Source organism: Amaranthus tricolor, chromosome 9, assembly GCF_026212465.1.
Source record: "Amaranthus tricolor cultivar Red isolate AtriRed21 chromosome 9, ASM2621246v1, whole genome shotgun sequence".
Lineage (NCBI taxonomy): Eukaryota > Viridiplantae > Streptophyta > Magnoliopsida > Caryophyllales > Amaranthaceae > Amaranthus > Amaranthus tricolor.
The window spans coordinates 5,191,774-5,199,608 of NC_080055.1; positions in this window are offsets into that span (position 1 = coordinate 5,191,774).

Here is a 7,835-nt window from a genome sequence, read left to right on the forward strand (position 1 = left end):
ATTTCTGAATACTTTGACGTATCCGGAGGTAGAAGATGACACCAACGAAGGAGTACGGCACGCAAACGCCGATGACAAAGAGTACTTTCAATCGTTGGTCGATGAAGTCTTAAAAGCTGATCTGACTATTGTACGACGCTTGTCTCAGGTACTTGAACATGAATTACACCCTGATGGAGCCGATTTACCTGAGCCTTACGCAAGTCCACCTAGAAAGGAAGGACCAACCACAAGTAAAATCCTTAGAACAAATAAAAGCGCATTTGAATATAGTAGATCATCTTCTTGTGGTCGAGGGTGTAGATCTTCATCCCGCGGGAGATCTTGTGGTAGATCTAGTGGTCGGAAAACACAATCCTCAATTGGAATTATGTTTAGTTTCAACTTATCCAGTACATGACTTTCCTTGTCGTTATTTAAATTAGTTTGTTACAGCTTAATCTTATTAACCTTATTTTTAATAATTTCAGATGATCTAGTAAGTTGTGATTTTTCACTGTCTTCATAGCCTAATCACATCCCGCACATTCTCCCTCCTTACTTGTTTGATTGGATTGATGTTATAGGTGATGGTAACTGTGGTTTTATAGCTATTGCCGTCACAGAGTTGGGAGGCGAGGAGGCATGGCCTCTTTTAAGACGTGCAATGTGCATGGAAATGCAAATGAACAGAGACCAATACGTAAGTGTGTATCTATCGGAGGAGGCGTTATACAATGCTATATTCAGAATTGGTTCACACAACAATGGACCTGCTCCTTATATTCACTGGATGGAAGCATCGATGACATTGTACTCTGCAGCAACATTTCTTAACACTGGCATTGCTTATTATGGTCTAGTTCTGCTGACGGTAATCCGATGTACAACTGTTTGGTTCTTCCGTTATGGAAAGCAGCGGGTGTGCATAGTGTAAATAAAGTTATACATATATGTTGGGTGAATAGAAATCATTTTGTTCAACTATTATGAACGATGATTCATCTCCACTGCCGCTAGTCCAGCAATCATGGAGAGAAGCAGTTGACAATTCTTCCAGATATATAGAAACACATTTTAGTGGTAGGATTTTGCTTTGAAATAGACTATACGGGCCACGACCACCACAACGTAATAACACCGCTGAAGATGCTGTAAATTTAGATAGTCCATAGTGTAACACAATGTGTACATCATTATTTAGTTTAACGACACATGTAGATGGGATTCAATTTGTAGATAGTCCATAGTGATACTATTGTATACAACATTATTTAGTTTAACTACACATGTAGATCGGATTCAATACGTGGATGGAATTCAATATGTATAGAATTGATGTAAATTAATAAAAGTATTGATGTAAATTAATTTAACTATAATGTAAAAAGCATTGATGTAAATAAATATTAGTATTGATGTAAATTAGTTTTCAATTACAAAAATCAATAGTCTATAAGGGTCATGCCCCTTAAAAGCTTGCCATTATTCGGCAAATAAATCTCTAATATCAAAAATGAATACATCTAAAGCATGTCTTTCCGAGGGGGTCATTTCCACAACAGAAGGCAATCTCACCAATAGAGCGACTCAACTCGGCCATTCATTTAGAAACTGTACAAAAAAAAAAGGATGTGAATAAGATATTAAACATCATCTAAATAACACTAACACATAATAGAAAACAAATAAATTAAAAAAAACTAACATATTGTGCTCTGCTTTCAGCTGGACCAAAACTGACACTCGGTCCTTCGCCGGGGAGGACGTATGGGTGGGAGGACACTCTGAACCAGTCAACGTAACTAGGATCAGCCTCTGATGGAATAGATGCCCGACGAAGTGCCTGATCACCAAGGCGGCCACAATAGGGGAACCTACTCCATGCCTCCGTGTAAATAGGCGGATAAGCAAAGGTCACGGAATAGGTACCGTGTGCCGGTCGTATAGCTTGGGTTGGTCTGATAGAAGAGGGGGAATAGCCTGCACAAAGCCAACCTGTCGCACTGTCCTTTTCAGCAAATACACCAAGCAAAATTAACATATACAAATAATCTACAAATTAAAATAACATGAATAACAAAGTGTGATGTGATGTACAATACCTGAGTTTCCGTCATAGAGTCCAATATACTCCTGCAGTCCTCAGCCTGTTGATCTCACGACCTGGCTTGGGCGTGGACCATATCTGTGCCCTAGTCTTGTTAAGCACATCTGCTTGACGAGGATGAGGGCGGAAGGACAGAAAGTACTCATAGATCCATGTCTGAAGCAATATAAGGCAACAAGCAATTGTCTTGCAACCAACCCTAGACGCCATTCCCAATTGCTGATACATGTAAGCCAGCGTCACCGCACCCCAGACGATCTCATCCTGATCGATGTTGACGGTTAGTATCGGGTGAGGTCGCATGCCGGTTCTAGTCTTATTCGCCAGCAGTGTAGAGCCGACAATAGCCATGTAATAGGCTGTCGACTGGGTCTGCATAGCCTGGGACCGGTGGCACAACTACATAACTTCAGCAACGTTGATGCCGCCGCTAGTGAATATCCCTTTCCGTCGTAGCTCGGACATGGTCTCCCCAAACAGACCAGCAATAACGCCCTTCCACTCCCCCTCAGCAGGTTCAACCGGTAGTGAACCTTCAATACCTATGCCCAATATGCGTCGTGCAACATAATCGTCATCTCCCCCCATGGCATGTGGAAGGTGTTCGTATCCGGCTGCCACCTTTCCACGAAGGCCGATATCAAAGCACAGTCAATGTGCTTGTGCATAATGTAGGGTAGCCGGCCGAGGGGAGTGGCATATAGAACATCATAAAGCGCATCAGAAATATCCCACAGTACGATTATCGCCTCCAACGGCTTCTTTCTACTACGGCACTCCAGAATTGGCGGCGTACGCTCAGAGCCGTCAAAAATAACTTTAGCTATGTGCCCGCCATAGCTGGGTATCAGGCGCGTATCTGTGGGCCTCCCAGGCTGGGGCGATGTGACCAACCAGTCCATTGCAGCGGACTATGAGCACCTGCTCCCCCGTGGCGGCTCATCATCAACGTGACTACGTCCGGTATGCTCAGATGCACCTGCGGAAATACGAGCGGCACGTGTGAATTTACCGTCGACCCCCGGACAACAGTCCAATCCACTGGGCGACCAACAGCGCCTTGGTACTCAAAATCATCATCATCATCATCATCATCACTAGAAACCCCTAACTACTCTGGATGCTAGCCTGGTCATCAAACCGAGTGCGCACATGGTCCAGCGTACTCGACCGTTGGGCCTCACTGTGTCTAGCAGCCTCTTCCTGCCTAGCCCTCCTAGCAGAACCCGTTACTCCCCTCTCATGAGGATCCCCTCTGAGTAGGGTAGGCCTAGAACTATTCCCGCTCAACAAGTGTCTAAAAAAACCCTTTCCTTTCCCTTGACTACCAGTCATTTACTACAATATTGATAATTTAATTAACTATTAATAATAAATATAACTAATCAAACGTTACGGTAAATTAACGACATGAACAAAAGACAATAATTAATTAACATATTAAACTACTCATTATCAACAAATATAATTTAACAACAATATTTAACTAATCATTATCAACAAATATAATTTAACAAAATATTAATTATTATTATTGTCATTAATTTTCTAAATTAACAATAATCATAATAATAGTAACAATAATAACAAAAATAACAATAATAATAATCATAACAATAATAACAAAAACAATAATAATAATCATAACTCTAATAACAAAAACAATATTTAAAAATGACATCAAAGAAAAATTTACTAACAATAACAATAATAACGACAACATCACCAACAAAAATAATAAAAATAATATTTAAAGGAAAAATAAAAAGTTAATAATAATAATAATAATAATAATAATAATAATAATAATAATAATAATAATAAGAATAATAATAATAATAATAATAATAATAATAATAATAATAATAATATAATAATAATAATAATAATAATAATAATAATAATAATAATAATAATAATAATAATAACAATATAATGATAATAATAATAATAATAATAATAATAATAATAATAATAATAATAATAATAATAATAATAATAATAATATTAAGTATATTATTTTTTTAAAAAAAAAGTGAGTCGCGGGTTTCATGCGACTGACCCGCGGCCGAGTCGCGTGCGACTCACTTTTTTTTCTTTTTTTTTAAATAATAATACAATTCGAATAAAAATTACCTCCATTATTTGTTTGCGGATTGAATTCCTTAGCTTTTGCTTCAAAAATATTATGTTGTAATTTTGTTTTTTTTTAAATGTGATAAAGGTGTTATTTAGTGAAGTTAGAGCATATGTAAGAAATTTTAAGTCCAGGGGCAAAATCGTAATTTTATTAGGGATGGCGATAAAATGAAAATGGTGGCTGCGATATTTAAGAATTGTGTTCTCTAGTTTCTGATTTCTATGTTTTTTTTATAAAGGCATCAAGACCCTATATTCGGGATGACAAATTACTTCTGACGTGTCAATTCACAAGAAATACTAAAGGACATTTATCATCTAATTCCAAATTATACTGTCCTAAACCCGTAATTGTGTATTTTATCCCTATTACGATATGCGTTGGACTATAATAAATATTGTAGGTAAACTAAAATAGTCTCATAATTTTACTATATTAAAATGTCACTAATTTAAATAAAATAAAATAAAACTTTAAATACGTGCCAAAATAAATTATAAAACAAATTATCATCTCTAAAATAATATTATTCGAATTAACTTAAAATTCAAATCTCAATTTAACTTAATTAGTATTATAATTAAGGTGTAATAAATTAGTGGCTTTTACATATATACAAAAATGAAAATGTAACAAATTAATTCTAAGAAAAATATCACTAAGTACTACAAATACTTAATTAAAACGTAAAATAATTTTAACAAACTTATCACCAAGTAGAATAGATAAAAATATAATTTTAACAAACTTAAGATCACGAAAGAAATATTTATTAGTTAAAACTTGCATTGAAAATGTTGAACGTTTAGTGTATATTAATCCTAAGGAAAATATCACTAAGTACTATAAATACTAGTGGGACAAATTATATTAAAAATATAAGGTCCAAAAGGGGTTCAAAGAAAATGATAAAGACAAATTGGAAAATCGAGTCAGCAGGAAAAGCCGACTCGGCTTTAGGTACTCAAATCAAGATTTCGTCCAGCGGAAAAAGCCGAGTTGGCTATCCTGGAAATGGCCGTAAAGCCAACTCGGCTTTAGGTGTTGATCAGACCGTTGTGATTTTTTGTCTTCTTTGAATTAAGCGCATTGGATTCTGTCTTTTATTCCATCTCATTTTTTATGTTACAAATGGTTAATGAAGAGGAATAATCCTCATGAATACCATAGTTATAATAGTATTGATTGATGGTCATAATGCTTGATCATCAATAGGTGATTGAATGTGCAATGACCCTTTGCTATAGTTGAATAAGTATAAATAGGGGCTTGGGGAAGGATGTTACACACACCAATTTTCTGAATGTTCTCTTGTCCTTACTTGCTCTCTTGCTTGTGTTCTTTAAAAGAGTTATACACTTCTTGTTAGAATTTTTCAAAGTTTATAATTCATCAAACACCTTATTGTTAAGTGGCATACCCTTAGTACTAAGGGTGTATTGTGTTGTTTGTATCTCGTTATGAATTTCTAATTCTAAACCCAAGTACTTTAGTGAGGGGAAATATCACGAAAGGAAAGTCAGTACACACCTACAACAACTATCAAGTTTCCGGGTTGTTATGAATGGTATCATGAATGGTGACTTGAGTGCACAATTGATGTGTGCATTCATGTGCGACTCTTGAGATGGAATCCTATGAGTGTGTTAATATGGGTGTATTAAGTTGAGTCTTGATGATTGTGATTAAAAGTATGGATTAATGAGGTGATGAAGTATGAGTTATATGGGAGTTATGGGACTTAATGAAGAAGTGCAAAGGTTTAATTCAAGATGCTCTACTATGCAAGTCGAGCAATACTGTAGTGCCGCTCGACCAGCTCGCTCGACCGAGCGAGCTCAGGATGGGCTGAGCGAGCATACAGAATGCAACCAGAAACTTCCTATAGCCCGCTCGACCGAGCGAACCTCTGTTGTGGTCGAGCGAAGTCTCTGATACTCTTAGGATGCTGTTTTTGACTCTTCAACTACTTGGGATTATTTCATTATCATTTATTCATAGCTTTAATATACTTAATGTTACTTAGTGTGATCTCTCCTATAAATAGAGAGCTCTCATTCACATATCAAGATCATCAAACACAACCCCTAAGCCAAACACATAGCCTTTTGTTTTATCTCTTACAGAATTGTAATACTTTATTTGTAAGAGTATTTTATACTCAATTGATATAATATAAACAGAAACTATACACCACGGAGGACGTAGCTATCATTGGGTGAACCTCCTTAAATCTTTGTGTCTCTTTACGTGGTTTACATTATCAAACATTGTTTTATTCTTTGTTGTTTGCATCGTTCCTATAAGTTCTTAGCATCATATCGATCTTGGCAAATTATTTCACGGGTAAAGGTCTTTGTTACAAAGATCATCTTCAAGTTTGTTCTTAGTGCATTTTGTGTAAGTTTATTTTAGCCATCAACAAAAGGAAATATAAATTCTCATATTGTAATTTGTATTTGCATTATTATTTGTAATAGGAAAAATATAGCATAATCAATAAAAAAAACCTTAAATAGAAATTCAGTACAAATTAGGAGGAGATGGACTGAATAATAATATTTCGTCAGTAGTTTTCCTGAGAGACCATCTTTTTGAGAAACGGCTCCCAAAGCCTACCCAATTCACAAAAACACTTACTACATTACACGCACGCATTTCTCAGAAACAAATTATAATTTTTGGTAGGTATTTTGAACTAGTTTTAGTAAATACTTTTGCGTATTAAAGTAGGCATTTTGAATAGTTGTTATAGATATTTTGAATTAGTTATAGTAAGTATATCTTCCATATAAAAGTACACATCTAAACACCTACAACACATAACATAAACTACTACACTAAATATCCTATACACTTACATCACATAATATAAACTCCTACAACATATAACATAAATACCTACAACAATATAACTTAAACATCGACAACACATAACAAAAATATCTACAACATTTAACAAAAACACCTACAACACATAACCTAAACATCTACAACACATAACACCTACTTGACAACTTCAACATGTAAAAACATCTACTTGACATACTATGAGTCCCTACTTGATGTATCTGACATGCCTACTTAAGGTATCTTAAAATCCGAGTGAGTAAATATGCAGTTATACTACATTTTTTGTTTTTTGATTTAAAAAATATAATAGACCTAAAGACGGTTTCTTTGAGAGACTATTTTTCTTAGCAACTAGTGATACTTTATTATCTCAATCCCATTACTTGACTGAATGAGAATTTCAAGAGTCAAGTATCTAAAACTCATTTGGTTAACATTAAAATTTAATTATCACAAAAAGTTCTCTTTTCTAGGAAATTATTTCCTTCATACAATTCTTGGGAAATCCGTTTTTATGTTTGGTTAACACAAGTGAAATTATAATAAACACAACCTTTTAATAACCAATAGGTGTCATGATGATTTAATTCCCCCCTCTTGTGGGAATTTACTTCCCTAGCATAATAAATTTCAATGTTCTTGGTTGTTTTGTCAACCAAAGAAAATATTTTGTCCATTTTTTCAGTATCGTTTCAATTTTATGATATTTCTGAAGAGACATTTTATTCATTTCTAGGAATTCACAATTGCAAT